The 23,494-nt window shown below is 37.1% G+C and overlaps 1 protein-coding gene across 1 annotated transcript in view; it reads right to left on the bottom strand.

The window, feature by feature from the left end:
* The window catches only part of CNTNAP4 (contactin associated protein family member 4), a 217,774-nt gene that overhangs the window by 150,402 nt on the left and 43,878 nt on the right, over positions 1–23,494 (bottom strand). The window lies entirely within an intron of this gene.

Below are 23,494 nucleotides of genomic sequence, written 5' to 3'. Positions count from 1 at the left end.
TATCCAGTGGAAGCTGGCTTGCAACAGTGTGTGAGAGATAATTAAATTTTCAGGAAGTTTTCAAGCCAATTGTTAAACATAAACATCTTTGCAGTTGGCTGTGGTAGGAGTATTTAAACCACAAAAACTGGCAGTCTCTCCAAGTCAGCACCTGCCCCTACCCCAGCTAGTTTACCAGGGCACCACCGGCTCTGTTCCACCTGGGGAGAGGATGGTGGTGGGTAAGAGGTGGGGTAGGGAAGAATCATGGTAAAGATCACAAAGTAAGTTGTGCTTAAGCACTCAGAAGTGAAAAATAGTTTGTTGTACATTCAAGGAAGTATGGGTAGAACGAAGTTTACCGATTTATTTAATTCAACGCACACCAGAAAATTATAGATGTGACTACTATATGTCTTAAGATGTTTCATCCTTATAGTTTAATATAAGAATAATTTATTTGAAGAATTCATTTATCTTCAGTAATGATGACATTGTTGACTGTGTGAGCAATATGCAATCATTGTAAACATCATGAAATAGCATTTGACACTTTTTAAAATTCACAATTATCTAATATTTAATACTATTAAAATGTAACATCATATAACACCCTATTAAGACTACTAATACATGTTTTATTTCTCCCATTTTTTTGCCATCCACCTTAAGAATCTGTTAAGGTCTGTAATTTTATTTATTTATTTTTTATTAAGGTTATTGGGGTAACATTGGTTAATACAATTACATATTTTTCAGTTGTACATTATAATTTGACATCGATATATTCCATTGTGTGTTTACCGCCCAACGTCCAGTTTCCTTTAGCTACCATATATTTGATACCTTTACTCACTTCACACTCCCCCTACCTGCCTATATTTGACCCCCTTTGCCCCATCTACCTCCCTCCTCTTCCCCTACTCCCTACCCTCCAGTAATCACTAGTCATAGTCCATGTCCATGAGTCTCTGTTCGTATGTCCTGTTCATTTGTTGCTTTTAGGTTTCTATCCCACATATAAGTGATATCATGTGATTTTCACCTTTTGCTGTCTGGCCTGTTTTGCTTAGCATGATTATCTTGAGGTCCATCCATTTAAGATAGAGATCACCATTAACTTATACACAGTTTTTATTCAAGCATTGTCCTTGATATCTATGCCCTGTTTCACAAGATCTTGAATACAGGCTCTAGCTCAAAGAAATGTTCAATGAATGTTTGCTATTATGGCGTAGCACACAGCATTATGAGATCTAAAAGGAAACATCTATATTAATAAACTATTTTTGTAAGATTTAAAAACTTTTTGATGGCAGACACGAGAAAGTGACACTCTGATAGATGAAAGGCAGAACTTTTTGTTACTTACAGCTCCAAAGAAGAGAAGGCTGCCAGCCAGGTCCATACAGGAAGATGCACCCAAAGAAAGGGTGGCAAGTTGGAGATGTTGGGACAGCTAATGTATGGCAAAAGGGGTGGAGTCAGGTGGGTTTTGTGAGCTCCTGTAAATTGGCTAATCTGAAGAGGTTCCAGGACATAGGGTTGTCCCTGGCTGTCTATACCTGACTCCAGGGAGATTGGAATTGATGGGCACATGCGGGGAGTGGTCAATGGCTCAATACTTCCCTCTACTGTCACAGCTCATCAAACTGTTCTGCCTCAGGATCTAGCAAAAGTTTGGAAGTTGAAAGTCTTCTGGGGTCTGATGTTAACAAATCCTCCTTGGTATTCTTACTGCTGCAGCTGCCTATCTGTTTGTATTTTTATCCTATTTTTACATAGGAAAGTTGGAAAGGAATAAAGGACATGCCCCCAGCCAGACATCATCTTGACCTGACATTTCTACATTTGGACTTTTATCCATATCAGTTTATGCCGCCAAGAAAATGTTGATTATTTTGTTCCTTGCTCTTCTAGCTAATTTTAATGGTCTAAAGTTAATAATGAAGATATATTTTTGTTCAATTTTAAAAAATTTATTTTTTTAATTGAAGAAATGATTTAAAAAATTTTGCATAATGTTTCTCTGGCATTTTGATACTCCTTTACAGACCAGTGTTTAAAAAGTAAACACAAGAGAGAAGCACAGTGAGGAAAAAAGAATCAGGGGTGATTCTAGTGAGTTAAAACAGGATCATCAATTCTCATCAGGAGAGGAACCTCTCACTGACCGCTCCCTCTTCTCAGCATCACTCACTGTGATAGCTGCACTAACCAACTTTAAACATTCACGATTAATTGACCTTGAACATTTCAATTTCTCACCTGTGGTGAAAGGTACTACGGATATGCAAATTAAGCTCTATCATTAAGGGGGTACACCAATAAAGCAATGGAAATTCGGATGCTCCAAGGTTTACCAAGTGAGTTCAGCAGGATAAGTCATCAGCAGGGACTCCAGACCCCCACGTGGTTTTTGAGCTGCGCGGCTCTGCAGATGCACACGGTGTAAGTGTGTTATGGAGTGTTATGCTTGCTCTCTTTTAAAACAAATGCCTAATAATATAGAAAATGCAAATATAGAATAGACATAGAGGGAGGGAGGGACATGAAACTTGGCACATTTGGTAGTGCCAGCCTGTGACGACAGGTAGACACGAGAGTGACATGACACAGAAATGTGCCTGCAGCTGAGGTCAAGCTGCACTAGCCATATGGCACCGCCAACCACTATGTCTCCTGGAGACATACTACCGCCATAGTTGCTTTTTTAATGGAGAAATGATGGCTAACTACAGCAAATCACAAACTCTGAATTACTAAAAAATAAAATATAATAATGCATTCTTTATTTTATTTATTAACCAAACCTTTCAACTGCTGGTCAAGGATTATTCATCCTTAATGGTGTTTTTAATACACCAATATATTCAACATCATTGAAAACCAATACCTGTGAAACCAAAGGTGATCTTTTTCAATGGTTACAGACACTTATCCCACAAAACGAAAACAAGAGCCTTGCCCCTCCATTCATTGTCTTCCCCACACCACAGTCTTTCTTTCCTATTCTACACTCCTTTATCTCCTGCCTTAGCTTCATTACTGAGATTTGACATAATAAAGTTTCATAAATCTTTTCAAACAGAAACATGTCTTGACTCTTCATACAACACCCTGAAAACTCACATTTAAAAATAAAAACCTTCCCCACTAATTAGACTTTTAAATTAAGTATTGTAGTGCTGCTATGAGCATTAAATTTTAAAAACATATTAAGTACCTATTGATTTCTCTCATACACAGCAAACATGAGAATACGTCACCTTTTGACTTGTAAAACAAGTATTGCCACCAACTCCAAACAGAGTTATGATGACAATTAAGGTGAACTTTGAAAAGATTTAGTTACTAAATGGCCACAAAACAGTCTCTCTTCTATCTGCTGCCTACCACTTTTAAACATCCAATTCCTAAGGAACTTGCTTCTATAGTATATGTTGCTGTGAATTGTCAAGAAAGAAAAGCCCAATAAAAATTATTCAGTGCCTGTTTTATGCTAAGTACTCAACTAGAAATTTTATGTACCATATTAAACTTAATTATTAAAATTATCTAGTGAGATGAAATATGTTTTAACATCTCTTCTTTTCAAATAAAAGTTTTAAAAAATGATTTGCAGAGGCTAAGCAAATTTTCCCAATATTATGCAAATTATTTTAGTATAGATGAGAAATTACTTACTTTTAAAACAACTTAAATCTGCATAAGGATCTCATTTTAAAAATCATCTCCTTTTAAATTACTTACCCCTGAAATAATCAAACAACTATTTTATCCCAAGAATATATCCAAATAATTTATTCAGTGTTATTTAAATGTAAATAAGTGGTTGGCTGAATTGTATGTAAGACCCATATATCCTGGTCATATAATTTCAGGAAAATGAAAAGAGAAATTGAAAAAAGAATACTCTTGGCTGAAGCCTTAAAATACAGAAAAGAATCACTTCTCACTCCTCCTAATATTAAAATGGCATGACTTCCATTCCTGGTGGTCGTCAATGAAGGTGATGAGTTAACAGAGTTTATCAACTTTGTACAGGTAGGAACTACACAGAAAGGGGAAGTCATATTTCTTTCTCAGGATTTAAAGTCTAAAAGGACACAGATGTTCAAGGACTCAAAACATAAGTGAACATGGTTGAATGACAGTCCTAGCTACCATTAGGGCACCTACATTTTTAGAAAATAATTGGCTTAATTAAAATTGTCAAAGAAATTTCCTTCTAAGATAATTACTTTTTTTTTCACATGTGATTTCATCTAGATTGCCCCCAAAATCCAAGGTTGCCCAGATCGTTTTGATCTTGACATTAAATTACAATAGTGTAAGAAAACGTAAAAAACATTGTACCAATATTTGTCTGTATCCCTTAAATGGTCTGCGGTGGCCCTGAGCCACCATTTAAAACCCTTTAACTGCCTTGTGTTCTTACCAGCATAGTTCTTTTTGCCGGAGGAAAACATGACTCTATTGATGCTGGGTGCATTGCCATTTTTATCTCAGGTACATTCCTGAATCTTGGCACTGCCTCCCCTGGTCACAGCGATTATTTCAGGGATGGGCAGGTCACCTGCGTCAAGCCAGTAGGGCAATTCTAAGATTCCGTTGGGACAATTGGAGAAGAAGCCCTCTTTTCTGCTTTGAATGCTGAAAAGATGAGATGTAGGCATCAAGCGGTAGGAGCTATTATTGTGGAAAGCCTGCCGGAGTGGAGCCCGCACAGAGGGAGGCAGAGCTGGGAGATGAAGTGAGGCCACGTTCCGACGGCATGGCCAGCACCCCTGAGTTCCGTCGTGCCTCTGCCGTTGCATCCCGGTGCCCTCCGTGGCACAGGGCTCTCCCACTCATGCGGAACCTGCTCAGGGCCCCTGTTTCAGCAATTCTCTCTCACCTGCTTCATGACCTTTTTCCCTTTAATGGGTCATTCACTTCAAAGTACAAGCATGCAATTATTTTTCCCATTTTGAAAGAAAAAATAAAGAGCTTCTCTTGACCCCACTCTACTTTTTTTTCTGCTTTTTGTATTAACATTCTTCAAATAAGATGTTCAGACTCACTTGTTGCAATTTTTTTCATTCCATTCTCTTAGGCCAACTCCAATTAGAATTTCACTCAATTTATGACAATTCCATTCCTCCAGTTTCTAAGGACATAAAAAAACAATGGAGTTGTGCTCGAGTCCTTTCTCTCTCTTACCATACTACCGAGCCAGCAGAAAATGCTGTTGATGCTACTCACCTCTTCAGAATCATACTATTTCTCTACCTTCACTAGCACTCCTTTGGTTCAAGCCACATTTTTCTAGCCTGGACTCTTGCAACAGCCACCTAACAAGTCTTCATGCTTCTACCTTTGCTCACTAAGTTTACATTCTTTACAGAAATGGCTAAAATATCACTCTTGTGCTCAAAACACTGCAGTCACTCTCGATTTTACACATAGTGAAGAACAAAGTCATTACCACATGGCCTACAGAGTCCTACATGATCTTCCCCTATTACCCCGACCCCATGTCTGACCTCCTGTCCTCTTTATCCCAGCTCCCTCCACTCCATCAGCAATTGCTTCCTTGAGGTTCTCTGAGCAAACCCCAGCCATTCTCGCATCTCCCAACCCATGCTTTGTGAAGCTATCCTTTCTGCCTGGAATGCTCTTCTCCGAGATACACTGAGCTGACATCTTTGCCACCTTCAAGTCTTTGCTCAGATCTGATCCCTCTCCTAGAGGTTTTCATTTCCCGTCCTCCCCTATTTAAAATTCCTTCCATCCAGTGATCCTAATATCATTCATCTTACTATAAACCACTTTTTCATTTTGGTAGAAATTGACATCTCTATACACAGCATATAATTTTCTTATGTATTATATTTATGCTTTACCCTTTATTGTGCCAGATTAGAATGGAAGCTCTGTGAGGTCAGGATTCTTTGCCACTTTTGTTCACTCATAGATCCTGAGTGTTCAGCACAGTGCCTGACACATAGATGATTAAAAAATATTTACCGCATAAAGGAATGAATAAATATGTAGCCATGTGAGTATAAGAAGAATATAAATTTGTACACCAAATGACTGGTAACACTGAAACTGGAGCCTAACTAAATAAAAGCAAAAGACATTTTTCTTTGCAGCACAGTATTTTCAATGAGATTTTCAAACTTCAGAAAGCTTAAGCACTTGGCTGATGCACACAAACGTACTCATGCACACATGCACACATATATTGACTACCAATTGCCTCAAAGTCACACGGTTTAATAACTTGTAAACTATATTTCCTGGGTGTACTTACTGCCTTGTTTTTGATTTTTTGATACAATGAAAAAGAAAGATGCTTTTTATTTCATTTCCCCAGAAAGGTTCTAAATTAATAATACCTCACTCAGTTCTCTTAGGTTTTAGTTCTTTGCTGATGATCAATTTTCCCTCCTGGCAAACTGGCAGACTGACTTTCAGTCTTTCTTCTCCCATTGCCAGATCAAACACTTCTGAAATCTTTAATAATTCAGTGGATTGAAAAGTAAATATTTACATTCTTTTCTTTTTTTCAGGCGGTTATTTGATTTGCAAAGTTTGTGACAGTCAAATTTCCTCTGGAAAGCTAGAATAAAATTACAAAAACACTAAATTCTGTGCCTTAAATTTTTTCATCACGGTAAATTTTATTTAATTCAAATGCATAGTTTTGGAAAAACAACTTTTTAGCACATGATGTCTAGAAATTCAGATGATAATCAGGACATGCCCATGTTTTGCTTTCTAAGCCCATTATAATACTTTTCTAAAAGTTTAGATTTAGATCTGTTACAGTGAGGCAGGTCATTTCAGTAAATGACATCATGCATCAGAAAGAACATACTGACAATATCCCAGAGGGTGAAAAATTGTTTTTTGCTTCCCTACCTTTATTTTTTTTTAATCTTCCCAGCCAGACAGAGATGATAAGCTGTCATGAGTCAAATGTCCTCATATCACTTCTTTTGGGTCAAGAAACCAAAGTTACTCCTCTTATAGCCAGCAGACACTATTTACACATGATGATTGAAAACAAAAAACAAAAAACAGAATACTATGGCATAATATATCAAAAGGTAAAAAGTACAAAACTAATCCCAAGCATTTGGTTGATTAAATCATTCACTATTTTCTCAATCTGTAAAAATGTTAAAACATATTAATAGAGCATCATGTTCCCAATTAATGAAATGTATTTATTTCTAGGCTTAGCTATTTGTTGAATTCAGTCTTGAATATACATACTTCATCTAATACCATGATTTATTCCTTTTTAGGTGTTATTTCATTGTAAAAATTTTTATTTTCCAGGAAATGGGAAAAATAATTAGTGATGCTTGTGACCAAGATGGCCTTAATGTACCCCAGTTTGACTAAACCTTACACTACTAGTTTCTTCCTGACTATAAGTCCCTGACCTCCCTTTTCTTAGAGCATTTAATTTAGGAAATTTGCAATTCTAAATTATTTCTCTGCCCCCTTGAGATGTAAATCTTCATTAAGCCTTTTTCTAGTTTCATTTTCCAATAATGTCTTTCCCAAAGTCCTGAGAATCGTCCCTGGTAAATCAAAGAAGATAGAAGCCCTATCTCCCAGTCTCTGTGAAAGGATAGGAGCCTAATTTCCAAAAGAGCCAATTAGTAAACACAAATGGCCTAAGCACACTGACCAACTCCCTCCATAATGTTCTCCAGTACTTTCCTATTAGCTCAGCCCAGTGCTTAAAAATTCTTCCACCTTTTGTTTCAATTGACTTCTCTCTCCCCTATTGCAAGAGCCTTGGCCCTCATTGCTATAGTCTTGAATTAAGTCTTTCCTCTGAGTTTAATTCAATGCAGTGCAATTTTTCTTTGACAGATTTTTTTTTTATTAGAACAGTGTTTTTTATTTTTCTATCTATTGAATCATGTTCCCCAGAAACCATTCCACATTCAGAATCTAAGAGAAAAAGATAAAGAACAATGCCTAGAAATGAATGAGGGTTTGACTAGAAGCTAACCAGAGAGATTCTTCATGGTAGTAATAGTATCTGAGACTCCTGTACCTCTGTTCCATCTATTAACCAAAAGAATGTCACAGCCAACTTCAGGAAATCTGAATAGTAACAAGAAGTGTCATGGGGCTGAGCCAGTAAAAGGAGCTGGCCTTTGCCAAGAGAGCGGTCAAAGGAATTGATTGGCCACTACACTTGGCAGTGCATGTCAACAAGTATCCAGGGTTAGTACCAACCCAGCCACACTCAGCACACATCACTGACCTGGGACACATGGATCCGGCCAATGACGTTGTGGTGGACACCAGCACAACCAACGCATGCCCAGGATGCTCCCCGCCCAACTGTGCCATGGTGTCATCTGAGTTCCTCAAATGCCAACTGCCATTTTGGGAAGGAGTAACAGGAAAGATTAGGAAATCAGAAAGTGAAAGCATGTACCTGGAAGAGACTAACAGAACCAAAAGAGACTACTTTCCCTCGCCGAGGCTAGGGAACTTGAGGTTATCTGATATGTGGGCATATATGGGAAATAGTCTCTGGAATGAAGAGCAAATAGGACCTCCCCACCTTAAAATAATACTCACAGCAGCTAAAGTTTTGACAATAATAAAAAAAGTGGTATTTCCATGTTATTTCTCCACTTATTAACATAAGCTGTAGACTCAGAAGTTTGCAACTGGCCTAAGAAAATTAGATCAACCAATATTTCAGATCTATGTAATTAATGCATTGTAGTATCTTAATGAGTATTCTGTTTGCATTCTTAACATTCCAAAAGTTGCTAATTATGCATTTTATATACATTGTAATTTTATAAAACTATATGTGGATTGTCAAGAACAATGCTATCTGCAGGTATGTGTATATGGGTGGTCAACCAGAATCGATAGATCTATCTGATTCAAAATTATTCTGCCTTAGGTACAGCATTGATACAGTCATGTTAGCATTCTAGAGCAGAATTCCTCAACATTCATTGGGGAGAAAATTTCTGCTTCCTTGGTACTGGAAGTCATTTTGATGCCCAACGAATGTTGTGTGTATGTGTGTGTGTGTATTTATTTATATGTGTGTGTGTGTATGTGTGTATATATATCCATATCCATATATATATAGGCTTTAATAGATATCACGTTCTATGATTATATGATGGAGTGAATACAAACAGAATTTAGTGTCTGAAGCCAGCAGGTACAATATTCTCTTGTGCACATATTCAATTCTAGAAATACTTTTGATTGCAGACCCTTTTGTCACACAAATGAATTGCTTCCTCTAACATCCAAGCGCCCTAGCCAGCTCTATCTGGCTCCTGGCTTGTGTACAAATAAAGGAGCACACAAGGGGTATGATTTTATTAAAAATATAGAGAAAAAATATGCTCTAATGAGATTTATGTTAAAATTATAAAACATTACCATTAATTTTGCCAGTGATTGACATATGTTTAGATTTTTAAGAATTATCCTCAATTATTACATGTATTTCAAATGATTTCTTTACCTCATTATATAAAACAAATCAAGTTTCAATATATTCAATTTGGGGATATTATATTATGCTAAATTAGTGAAGAGTACAAATAGATGCAAATGTAACAAACCACTGCTGGGTGATTTTTCTAATCACAGCACTTTTGTTTATTTATCTGATTTTAACCTATGTTTTTAAACTTGTAATTTTGTCATCGTATCTCCTAAACCAAGAATAAATACTTTCTAAAATTATACACCATTAATTTTTCTGTATTAGAAAGAGTAGGGAAGTATTTCCCTGGCTTCGCCAAGATAAAAATCATCTTATTTTGAGGGAGCATGACTGAGCCTGTCAGGATGTGGAAGGTAGGAAGTGCAGACAGAAGAGGAAAAACCAGACCATTTTGCTCTGTTTATCTCCATCCTATTTCTATCTGTAATGTATAATGGAAAGTTCTAAATTGTCCTTTTTGATAAAAAGAAAGTCTCACAAAGCAACCTCATTTCCACTCAAACCAATGAGGCCTTTCATACAATTGTCAGGCCACCTATCATAGTTCATGGTTCTCAGTGTATATTGATCCATTGAGTCATAATAAAGTAGTGCTTCCAGCGGGGAATGAGAGTTAATGCAAACATTTTCTGGATCAAAAAAGAGAGATAAAAAAAAAAAAATAGGTCTGCTTCTGCCAAGCCAATTTCAAATTGCTTCTGGCAATACTGCGAATCTCATCCACACCCCTGCGTTTTCCACACACTCTGTTACCACAAAGAAGCATGTGGCAACTGAAAAATAGCATCCTAGCAGAAACGGCTCAATGCATGTTTGTGATGTATATAAAGCAAATACTTTTGATAAGCAAAATGGAAAGTCAATTACCAGCATAGATTATCACGTTGCAATGATTATTACTTTATTAGATTCTTTTTCTAGAAATAAAAAGGAAAAAATTAAGGTCAATTTGGTGTTGCTGTTTGGAATATAGCTTCAGGGTTCAGAAGTTTGCATTTTAATTTTGAAAGCTAACACAAAAGAAAATCTTTTTAAAAAAATTTTTTAAATAAAAATAAACAAATAGGTGGAAAGAAAATTTTGGAGGTAATGAATACACAAATGGTTTTAATTAGAGTGATGGTCCCATGGGAGTATACTTATTTCCAAACTCGAGTTGCACACATTAAATATGTACAGGTTTTTATGTATAAATTGTTAGGGAGAGGAAAATTTCCTCCTGTATCACTTTTGAGTTCTTATGGCTGGACTAATAATAAAATTGATCTGTTTTACAGGAGGAAAAAAAACATTTAATATGTGCATAAGGGAGATCATAAGTGATGCTCAGAGAAAGAATCAAAGCAGGCAGCTTTTTACACTTTTTAGACCAAAAATAATAATAATAATAATAATTAATAAATAAGAACAATAAATGTTTGAAGAACATACAAGACAAAGAAACTTAGAATTAGGTGCTCATTAGTGATCTAAGCAAAGTGTGGGTTTGGGGTAGCAAGTTAGTAAAACCTAATAGCGTTTGTTTATATACATTTCTCAGCCCTGAACTCCCTGGCTGGTGATAAGGATGCCACTTTCATTAGCCCCCAGGTGCAGGGAGGGCACCTTTAACGGGGGAGATTTATCTCCTGCTTTCAGAAGGACAGAGAGTCAGAGAGGTCAGAGCGTTTGTTCTTGCATTGGCAGTTTCTTAAATAACTTTAATTCAAAATAATCAATATGTCACTGTGGGATATTTTGGGAAGGCCCGCCTTGGGGCCCAACACAATTATACCTCAATAAAGTGATTTTTAAAAATTGGCAATTTGTAATTTTAGGAAATATGAATGTAATATTTCCAGAGTCAGCCAAGCTCAATAGTTAAACATAAATGTCAAGAACTTTATATTTTTATTTAAAGGCACCAATTTTTCTTTCGACAGATGCATAACTGAGTAGAAGAATATTGTGTTGTGTTATATACCCTTCATAAAATTTTTAAAGTCTATAATTTTTGCAAAATGATATGCGAGCCTGGATACAAGCTTCCTAGCATTTTATGCTCCTTTATATAAAAATAGGAGGGATAATATGATACTATGGACATTACATATAACTCCCAGATGATCTATAAGTAGAGTTTTAATGATGAATTCATGATTTTCATGATTCTTGACATGATGCTCTAAAAAAAAAAAAACTTTTTATTTTGCCTTGCTGACATCCTGTATCTTTAGAATATTCATCTATGTCTATAAATGAGCTGAGGAAAAAACATCAGGAAGAGTTTCTAGACCAGAAGTCATGACCAAAATCCTGCCACTTAAAGTAAGCTCTTCCTTCTTTAGTTCCACGTGACACTGCAACTTCTTGTTTTTCCCAACCTCTCTGGCCAGCCTTTTCAGCATCTTTCATAGACTTCCCTTTCTCTACTTTCATTTGGAAGCTAACACAACTCTCCTCTCCTTTAACTTTACTACATTCTCAGTGAACTATGTTTCTCAATGATTAAACTATGGCTACAATTATGAAGTTTTTGGTTTTGGATGATGAAGACTGAATCTATATTTTTAGCTCTGACTTTCCTAAATCTGTATCCCAGCTTCTGAATGCTTCCTATATAGCTATTCATGGATGCCCTATAAATATATCGAACTCAACATTCCAAAAATGGATGCCATACTCCTGTCAAAACCAGATGGCCACATCATTTCACATCTTCAAGTCATTCCTAATTATTCCCTTTCAATAACAGAAATAGAAATTTCTATATGTATAGAAATTGCCAAATCTGGCCTACATTGCCTCCAAAGTGATTTTCATTGCAACTTTTGCCTTGTCATTATCGCCACTTTAGTTTGAGCCTGTATTATTTCAACCATGGGGTTAAAAAAATTATTTTCTGTATTTATTTGAAAATTGCTGGGGATATCATTTTGAGTTAAGTAAATGGAAGATTGAAAAGACGTGAAAGCATTTGAGACATCTTAGTGGGGTAGAATTGGTAGGATGTGATGATCTGTGGATAACCCTTCAGATATTAGATGTTGAGAAGGCAAGGAGGAGGCAGAGGACAAAGTCGAGGATGAAAACTTGGAAAACTTTCTGGATGGTGGTGCTGAGAGTAAAGAATCATTAGTGGAAGGAAAATCTGAAAGGTGTAAAATTGAAGGAACAGGACTCCTGCAGAAATACAAAAGATTTAGGACGCTGTCGAGTGATTCGCTTTAGAATGGAGGGGCAGCTCTTCTGGGATGCTGAGAATGAAGGAAGCAAGGTCAGGGAGATTTGAATAAGTTCATAGGGTTTGGGGAAGAAGACAGAAAATCATGTTCCTGCCCAATAGCCTCCCCTTCCTAGAAATCTTCAACATGTGCCTCTTAAATAACAAATCTATTGTTGCCATTGTTCCCAGAGTTGTTTTGGTAATAGCAGGTTAATAACTTCTCCCGTAGTAACAAAGGCACCTTTTTTTTTGGCACAGCATTTAATGCAACTTCGATTTGGCATTAGAGCTTCAGAAAACAGTAAAATTTGTTATGAAAACTATTCTCATTCTTTGTGATTTCATTTGAATTACATGTATTCCTAGGTCTCTCATTTGACCAGGACTTTCTTTCCTCCATCTCTCAGCTGGAGCTCAAATACCACCTCCCCTACAATTTAGTATGTTACATATAAGAACTTCGTAGTATAAGACAACCGAGTTTATTTATGTTTGTTAAATTAATAAGTAAGAATCCAATTCCACATTAGAATACCATTGTCATATTTGAATCCAACCCTGTAAAAAGTTTTGTGAGCTGATCAGACTTGCTATTAGGTGAACTGTTATTGTTCTAATACAACCAATTGAGTAATTGAAATAAATTAGCAATTGAAATAAATTAGATTCTTAGATGACTTCAGAAGGTCAAAGGGCTGTAAGAATTTAGCTTTGTAGTAATAAAGTAAAATGATAGACTTTTTTAATGAGCAAAGTAGACATTTCAAAAGACCTTAAACTCTCTTTTTGCCATTTCTGTTATTAGAAACACTTCTGATTAATTCCCATCAATCTTTTTTTGGAGTATCTGAATGTGTCTTGAATTCCAACAAACAAGTGAATATTGGCTGAACATTGACTTGATAAAGTATTTTATATAATTAAATGTTTTAAATTTTAAATTATGTTGATTTGTGTATAGATTACAAAGTAGATTTTGGTTTTGGACAGTCTAAACACTGTTAACAAACACTTCTCACATCTTTTCAAAATAAGAAAAAGGCGGAAATGAGACATTAAAAGTTGAATCAAAGAGGGGCTCCTATGAAGTTTTAGGACATTTCTCATTCTTAAAAAATTATTGAAGCAGAAGAAAATAAAGTTATGATATATCACCTTCTTTAAAATTCCTAAATGCTATCTCTTTACAAAGAGTCCAGAATTAATCTCCCTAATCACATTGACTGGTTATATTTTTCAGTGCTAGATTACATATAAACTTTTCAGATAGAGAAAACTACTATATGCAAGGAAGTATCAACATCATTCTAATCACCATCCTTAATACCCACAATTTACATTCTAAACACCTGAACCAAAATGTGATTAATACTTCTAATGGCATCTACATAATTAAAAGAAATGTTAAGAATGATTCTGGATCTACTAGCTATAAATAAAAATCACCTGTGTATTCCATAATGTACTAAGTGCTTCACGGTCCTAACTCATTTGATTCTCAAAATAAGCCTATTGGATAGAAACTTTTTTTTTTTGCCAGTTTTAGATGTGAATAGACTAAGAGAAAGGGAGATAACATCATCTGTGAGAGATCACAGAGTTGCAATAAAATCAGGCAAAACCCTAAACACAGTTTGACCCAGAGCCTGTTCTTCACACATGATGCGGCTTCCACCATCACTGGAGTTTGTCTTTCATGAAAGAGTAAGACGACACATCAGCAGATGACACGTGTTATATTAGGAACTGAAACCAAAGTAAAAAAGTTTAGGATGTGGAAATCACTGCTGGCTGAGTGACTAGGGAAAAAGAAATATTTCATGTAGGTTCTACAGTGGGATTTTGAAAGGTCAAAATAAAGGGCTGAAGCCTTCGAAGCAGAGGAGTGACATGAGGGCAGACGAATGCAAGGCACATTTTTCAGGATGGCAGTAATTGGGCTGAAGGGAGTGAGGGGGCACGGAGAGGGCAGCGGTTATTAAGGCAGGAGAAGAGAGTGGAGCCAGAGCGAAGAAACTTTCAGCATCTGAGGACCACTTAGTGTGTGTTTTGTGTTTGGCACACATGTAAATCACCAATTTTAGGTAAATTAATAATAATAAAAAAAAGGCCACGACTATTTAAAATGTACAGAAAAAGCAATATTTTAAGATCATTAATAACATGAGTGATTACTGACATTGTTTTAAAAGAAGAGAGTATTTGTAATCTTTTACCAAGCTATACCAAGCTTGATGATGGATAGTTTGGCTGTGGGCAGCTTCCACAGCCAGTTGGTTTAAGTTCTAACTTTTCATATTTACTAAATAAAAAATCTTAACTCACATTTATATGCCACTGAGAAAAAGAGATGATGTGTACTGCGAATACACAAAATAGCATATTTATACATTTTTTTAAAAAGCAGCAAACAATCAAGCCCTAGGAATGAGTCAAACTCTTTTGGTTCAAAAGTCTTTTGCATCACAGTCCAATTTTTTAAAAGAAATTCTAATATCTTTTATCCCAACATCATTATATTTTGGCTCATAAGAGATAAGTTCAGGTAAGTGGTATGCTGGTAGGTGTTTAATAAGTTGTTCTCTGGGGAGAAAAGTCCTGCTTTGATAGCATTTGTCAATTCCTGTGGTGTAAATGTTCCCTCCGTAGCAGATTGCAAGCTCCCAACCCGATGATGCTGAGTTGGGGAGAGCTGCTCACAGTGGGCTCTCACAAGCCAGCAGGTTATTAACGGTATCTCAGATAAGCTACTTGAGCAAAGCAGTTGGAATCATATTGCAGTTATGAATTTCTCAGTTACAGCCTCAGGTAGGAAAACTGCATTTTTTTTTCCCTAACTCAATCTAATTTTCTCTCTTGAGCTCCTATCCTGTTTGATGTAGAAAAATCAATCTAATCATTTCAGAGGAACTTGGTCTAATTCATGGATTACTTGGGCAATTCAGGATTATGTTTCTATTACTTTCTGCTTCAAAATGCTTGCAGGGACCACCCTCCCTTCTCGCTGACCTAGGAGTTAGTCCTGGCACAGTGGAGAGGGGGACCCCTTCATGGTCATCTACATGGGTGATGAATCATCCCAACAGTCAAGTAGCTTCCACTCTGCTCTGTGGTGATTTGTCGCAGGTCAGTTGGGACATACCTGATCCTGGCATTGTGCTCTTCTTCCTCCCATCCAGGTGTGACACGTTACCCACACCCATCGCTTCACTCTCTAACTTCTGCAAGCTTTCTTGGTGCCCACAGTAGCTCTTGGTTCTCCTCGCATGCCATCTGGGGCTGATGTGGGGTCTCTGCCATACTTCCGTTTCTGCATCGCAGCAACGGGATGATTTAGTGACTTCTCTTGGGAGCAGGCAGTCTCCTCTCCAAGAGCCCTCCCTAAGCATTCCTTTCACAGTCAGATCATTGAAAGTGAATGAAGCTGCCTACTGTAGACTTAGTTTGAGGACAGGACTTCAGGGAAAAATGAGTATTTACACTTACTTGCTCATGTTTAACTCTCTTCCTCCGTTTCTAAACTCTCCATTCCTCTTGCCCTCAGTGGGGCATGAGGAAAAAATTCTTTCAGGCCGACCATTTCCCCTTTTAAATTATTTACATTTCAGACCTAAAGATACCCACTTTGATCGCAGCTACGCTGTGATCCCTTTCCCTTTAAGCATTGGGTGGCGTAAGTCTATGTAAGCCGGGAAGGGAGACAAAGGACAAGTTGGGAGATTATGTCCATTTTTACTCCTCACACTATACCACACATAGAAATGACCTCTAAAAAAGGTATTATTGTCTTTAAAATTGTCTCTATTTCATCTTGATTAGAGGAATTTATGTGCTAACCTTTCCCAACATCAACCAGTGTACTTTAATGCAGAAAAACAGAATCTACTGCCCCTTTTTTTGCACACTTCCTAGTGACCTCAGTTTGGTAACACTATAATATTGAGACATGTCACTGACTGCCACTGTGCTCTGTGAACAGAGCTTTTGTTGTCCGTCCAGTGTTGCCTCAGTCCAGATACACAGCCTCTTCTAAGCTACAACATGGCAGACCAGATAACCCTGAATACAAGGAAAAGATCTTTCTCCTCCGCCTCTAACCAGATTGAAAGGTTGGTGTTTGCTCTTACACAGGCAAGAGCAGGATTAAAACTCAGAAATCAACGTAGTTCTTACACTGGAGAAATCAGGAGTCTACCAACATTTTCTCATAAGTTACTCCTCCACATACAGAGCCACTAAAAAATGTAGTTTGTAATAGTGTCTTTTGATAGAGGAATTTAGCAAACAGCTTGTTTTGCTTTGCTCCCCAAATGTTATTAGTAACAAGATGTGTTTTTGCCATTAGGAGTGCACTTTTTATGTATATTTACTTATATTCTTTTCCTTTATAGAATAAAATCATAACATTCACATTGGAAATCACTGGTTTAGTTCTTTTCTATAATTTGCAACTATTGATATTCTCTGTTTATTGAGATATCATTCTTGTTTCCTTTAGTGCTTTGTCCATGGTTTCCTTTAGCTCTTTGAGTGTATTTAAGAGAGCTGATTAAAATCTTTGTCTAGTAAGTCCACACCTTTGCTTTGTCTATCCAGCATTTTTCTTATTTAGATGCTTGTATGAAATCACCATATTCAAATATTCACATTTCCTGGCTCACATATTTTATTCTTCATGCTAAAATTGTGGTCGCACCTTATGTTTACGATGTATTCTGAATTCTATTTCTTGTAAGTTTTTTTCTTTTGTGCTTTTATGCATCAATGATGCATCAACCTTTATATATTTTTACTAGCCATAGAATACCATGTAGCGCTAACAGCAAAATAGTAAATATCGGTAATAGCATACAACCTAAGCAAGGATGGGTTAGTTAAGAGAAAGCCTACTCTGTCAATGAATGATATACAAATCATAAATTATTTTACAGTTTAATTTCTGAAAAGTTTATGATTTTTTAATTCCTTTATCTTTGAAACTGCCAAGTTATCTGCTCGACCACTGCAGAATATTAGCTGGACTTAAGAAGCATACTCACAAACACCCATACATGTCATGGAGGTGGAGTTGAAAGTCTAAGCAGGCAAAAAATAAGGTCATGAATGTACTCTAATTTTTTAAAATTAAAGTACAGTTGATATACAAATTAGTTTCAGATTTATGTCTACAATTTACTTTTATTAAGAAAAGCCTCAAAATTGCATGACCAGTATGGGTATATTAAAATAGCATTGTTTAGAAATCAAAGAACTGCATTGGGGTAGTAGTAATAAAAACAACAACAACAAAAAAGAAGTATAAGATAGAGAGACTGCAAGGCATAAATGCACAGAATTCATCATCTTCTGGAGGAGGGACCAAGGGAGAAATAAAAGGTGACTCTGTGAATTTTAAGCCATGGTGATTAAGATAATCACCAGGAACCAGGAAAAAAAAAATTACAAGTAGAAGCTGGTTCAGAGGTGGTACATTTAACTTACGATATGTTGAGTTTTTTATAAAGACGTCTAGCAGGCAGCTGGAAAATTTCAGCAGGCAGTTGAAAATATAAGAAAGGAGATTATTAGACATGTTTCTCCTCCAGCACATATGTACGAGGTGTTTGCACAGGCTCCCTCCTGAGGCCCTGGAGGTGGTCTGGCTCAGTCAGAGAGGGCATGCGCAATGTCAAAGTCAAGGATGAGGCTTCAGAAAAACCCACATAAACATTCATGTTTCGGCACAGAGTCTCTGACTTTGTTTTTCACTTTTGTACAGTCGGATATTTTTATACAGTCTAGTAAATCAGTTATATTTTATATGGCCAATGACATAGTCAATTTTATGGGTCCCTTTTATTTTCTACTGTTAATATTCATTAAATGTCAATTTTTTAAAAAAAATAGATTAAAAAGAGAAGAGAAAAATAATAAATAATCCTCAAATCACTTAGATGTGATTTTAGCTATCTTTCTACTTAATTAGACCTGTAAGGCCCTAACAATGCCCACTAAGGGAGACATCCGACATGAAGTCCTATTGAAAAGAAACAGAAAAGTCCTTATAAAATCTTGTAATTTTTCTACATCTTTTTCTCATGGAATTACTTCTATAGGGCAGCCTTCAAAAAGGTTACAGTTAAAAATCAAATAAGAAAATTCATGGCAAAAGATTTAAAATTACAGAACTGATATATAGATGATGACAATAGACAGGCAGATGATGATTGATAGACAGACAGATAGATAGATAGATGTCAGCAAAATGGCAGAATGGGAAGTCTCCAGTTCATATTCCCATCAGCAATAAAAACTGGCAGCCATTTATGGACAAAAGTGCCCTTGTGGGAGCTTTAGGATCTAGCCTTAGGCCAGGAACAGTCCCACCCTCCCAAGGACTCATCAGGAAACACCTCTGCCTGTGCTTCTGGAGGTAGGCCCACCCATTTCTGTCCAAGCTCTGGTCTGAGAACAGTTCTTCCTAATCAGGGACCAGGCAGAAGACACATTCCTCTGTGTCCCCATGGCAGGCCACCCGACAACAGTCCAACTGCAGATCTTAATTAAAGTGGCCCCATAACTAGGCTCCAGCCCCTCACAGCTGCCTTCAGGGAGTGGTCTTGCTGGGAGACAAGCCAGTTCCCACCGGCAGAGGTGGGCCCTCTAGCCTTGGTCTGACTGTGGATATTGAAGTGGTCCTGTAACCTAGCCCAGCTCCGGTCCAGGAACAGTCCTGCCCATTCAAGGACATGGAGGGAGACACACCCACCTGTGCCTACTTTGATCCAATTGCAGACCCTGAAGTAGCCCTGTGACCTGGCTCCAGCTCCCCACTGCCACAGTCTGAGAGTAGCCCTGCTGAGCAGGAACCTGGCAGGAGACCTGAAGGCAGACCTGCTGATCTTGGTCTGACCATGAATCTTGAAGCAGCCTTTTGGGACCCATCTCTAGCCATGCTCTGCCTCAGTGTGGGGAGAGTCCAGCTTACACAGGAAACTCACAGGAGGCACACCTGTCCATGCCCCAGACACCGGCCTGCAGACCCTGTGGACCCTGAAGCAGCCCTGTGAGTCTGCTCCAGCCTCTCTCAGACACAGTCTGAGACCAATCCTGCCTGTCCAGGGACCTGCCCAATGATACTCCTTCAAATGAAAAGACGACAATGCAAGGCTACACAGATCACAAAAAATCAAGCAAACATGACACTACCAAACATGACACTAATAAACTTTCAGTAAACAACCCCAAAGAAATAAAGATCTATGAATTGCCTAACAAAGAATTCAAAATGATCACCTTAAAGAAGCTCATGAGGTACAAGAGAACACAAAAAGAAAAAAAAAAAATCAGAACAATGCATGAATAAAAAGAATAAAAAGAGCAGGTTAACACTTCTGAGCAGCCTTATGAGATGCATCCCAGAACTTTCCACCCTGAGAACAAAAGGGGGAAGAGTTTACCCATCGGTCCCCATCCCTTATTGGTTGAGGTTAGCCTCATAGGTAGGCATACCCCAAAGCCTACCATCAGAGTTCATGATTCCCGAGGATTCCCTGAGGCAGATCATCCCTCAGCATCAGGGGCAGGAAGCCACAGGTAAGTGGTGCAGCCCAAGAAGAGCCCTGTTATACCCATGGGAAGCTGGTCCTTACCACACTGGCTGGAGAAAGAAGTAGGGCTGAAAGGATGTAAGTGTCCTTCAACAAGGGTCTGATAGATTAGCAGTCCCCAACCTTTTCGTCACCAGGGACTGGTGCTCCTATGAGAATCTGATGCCTGATGATCTGAGGTGGAGCTGAGGCGGTGATGCTAGCGCTGGGGATCGGCTGCAAATACAGGTGAAGCTTTGCTTCCTCAACTGCTGCTTACCTCCTACTGTGCAGCCCCATTCCTAACAGACCACAATCGATACCCCGGTCACCCAGTTGGGGACCCTCATGACAGATTATAACACATTTTTAATTATAATAGTCTCTAATATGAGTGAATACAAAAAAGATGGTTTTCTACTTCTAGCTATCATACTTCTGTTCAATCCTTTCCTGGAGAAGATAATCTGAACGCTCAAGCACAGTACCAGAAAAAGCTCTAAGCCCCTGCTTTCACTGTTTCTTTGGTTGTCAGCCACCATGTTTTCAGAGCACACATACATTCTCATTCTGAAGCTGAGTCCCTTCACACTCGTATGCTAATATTTTGTTTAGAGTATTTTGCATTTATATTCATGAGGGAGAGTGGCTTTTAATTTTCCTTTCTTGTTTGTCCTTGATAGGGCTTGGTATCAAGGTTATGCTGGCCTCATGGAATGAGTTGGGGAGTATTTTGACTTTTTTTTTTTTGTCCTGTGGAAGAGAAAATTAAAGATTGGAGCTATATCTTCCTTTAAAGTATTTGGAAGAATTCACATATGAAGGCATTTTAGCCTGGAGTTTTCTCTGTAAATGTATGTGAATTATGGATTGACTATCTTTAAAAGACAGAAATATTTAAATTTTGTTTTACTTCTTGGCTATAATTTGGTAGGTTGTGTTTTTCAAATAATTTTTTCAATTCTTTTAAATTTTCACAATTATTAGCAGGAATTTTGTTAAAATATTACTATATTTGTCTTATTGATTATGTGTATTGCAGTTTTTCTATTTCGTTAATTAATGTACTTTTTTCCCTCTCCTGGTCCTTATTTTTGGTTTTACCTATTGTTTTTCTAATCTCTTGAGAAACTCAAAAATTAGGCAATGCATGGATCATTAATATTTAGCCTTCCTTCTTTTGTAATACACATAATTAAGGCTATCAATGTGGTCTAAGCTGCAGCTCACAATTTTGACCTACAGTATTTTGTCATCATTGAGTTAAAATGCTCTCTAATTTCAATTGAGATTTCTTTTGGAGAAGTGCATTAATTAAATTCCACACCTTTCTGAGTTTTTAAGTATTTTTAATTATTGTTTTCTAGCTTAATTCAACTGTACCCAGGACACTTACTCTATATATATGATTCAAAACCTTTGACATTTGTTGAAATACTATTTATGGCCCAGAATAAATTTAAGTAAATATTCTAGATACACTGGATACAAATGTGTCTTCTGGAATTGTTGGAGGCAGAGTTGTATATTGTAACACATTAAAATATAAATTACATATTTATATATCTTGTCAAATTTGTTAACTTTGCTGTTAAAATCTTCTGTGTTTCCACTGCTTTTTTGTAGCTAATTCTTCAATAAGCTACCCCTTGCTATGGTCTGTGTTTCAATTTATATTGTCTATTTCTCCTATTATATCTGTCCATTTTCTTTATATATTTTGAAGCTCTGTTATTTGGTACAGAAAATGTCAGGCTCACTGTATAGTATTTCCTTTCCTCCAGAACCATTGCCCTTGACAGCCCGACTATCTTGTTTTCTCTCAGATATCTTCAAGCAGTTAACACTTTCTAGTTGGTTTACTAGTTTATAGAAATTCAGCTAACTGTTATGGGCTGAATGTCTGTGTCTCCCTAAAATTGATCTGTTGAAACCGTCACCCCCAATGAGAGGGTATTTGGTACTTTTTGGAGGTAATAAAGTTCAGATTACATCTTGAGAGTGAAACCCTCATGATGGGATTTGTGCTTTTACAAGGAGAAGACAGAGAGATCTTTCTCTCTTTCTCCACATGCATAGACCAAGAAAAAACCACACACACACAGCAGGAGAAGCCAAGAAGTAAGCTCTCTCTAGGAGCCAAATCTGCTGACACCTTGATCTCTACTCCTCAGATTCCAGAACTGTAGGAAATAAACATCTGTTGTTTCAGGCACCCAGTCAACAGTTTTTTGTTACAGAAGCCCAAGTTGACTAAGACACTAACTTTTCTAAATTAATCATACAGACAACCACCTTATTAGACTCAGTTTCTTGACCATGAGGTGAGACAAAGTCTTAGCTAAAACGCTATTATTATCCAGAGTTTTCTGGACAATCAGGTTTTACAAGGAATGGTTTGGTTTCTTCGCCTTCTTTATCCTGCTTCCTCCGCTCCCTCAATGTTTTTTCTTAGGAGCTACCCACTGTAACACTGGCACCTCAATAATCAGTCCCAGGTGTGCTACTAAGAGAACCCAACCTAAGACACCACCTGATTACTTAATTCGGTTTACACACTATACCTACATGTGACATTTTCCTACTCAATACTGTGAAAAATATTAGATATACACAAAGAAATCTAAGTTATGTATCATTGATAAATTTTAATTTTATGAATATATTTAATTAACCAAATTTGAGTCATTGTATCAGTTTTAGTAGGATCATATTTATAATTTGAATTCCTAGATTTTATACGGTTGAATACATTTCCTAAGCCAGGAGCATTCTGTATCTCCTAGTTTGAGGGGCTTTAAAAAGACAATCTGCCTCAAAGTCCTCCTCTTTCTTTCTTTCTGAATCAATTTCACTCATTCGTATGCTTTGAAAATGTCCATTATTAGAGTGAGTTATAAAGAAAAGACATTGCCTATAGAATATGACAAATAAAAGAGCACATTGTCATAGAATTTAGAAATCCTCAAATTCAACCACATACATTTATAAGAAAGGTAAAAAAGAGAGGAAATGCCGTTTCCCCAAGGCCACCCACAGTTTCGTATTATAATCTAGTTTTCAGGATTCCAAAACCAGCATTTTTATCATTATAAAATGCTTAGGATTGGCTAGTTGGCACATCCCCTCATATTACATTATCAGATTGAGTCAAGCTAAAGAAAGTCTGCTACAGGGAAGACAAGGACGATGAAGGGTAAGAGAGAGGACGTGCCGACACACTGGAGAGAGGAT

This window comes from Rousettus aegyptiacus, unplaced genomic scaffold (assembly GCF_014176215.1).
Source record: "Rousettus aegyptiacus isolate mRouAeg1 unplaced genomic scaffold, mRouAeg1.p scaffold_m13_p_14, whole genome shotgun sequence".
Taxonomy (NCBI): Eukaryota; Metazoa; Chordata; class Mammalia; order Chiroptera; family Pteropodidae; genus Rousettus; species Rousettus aegyptiacus.
This window is presented reverse-complemented; position numbering and strand designations above follow the sequence as displayed.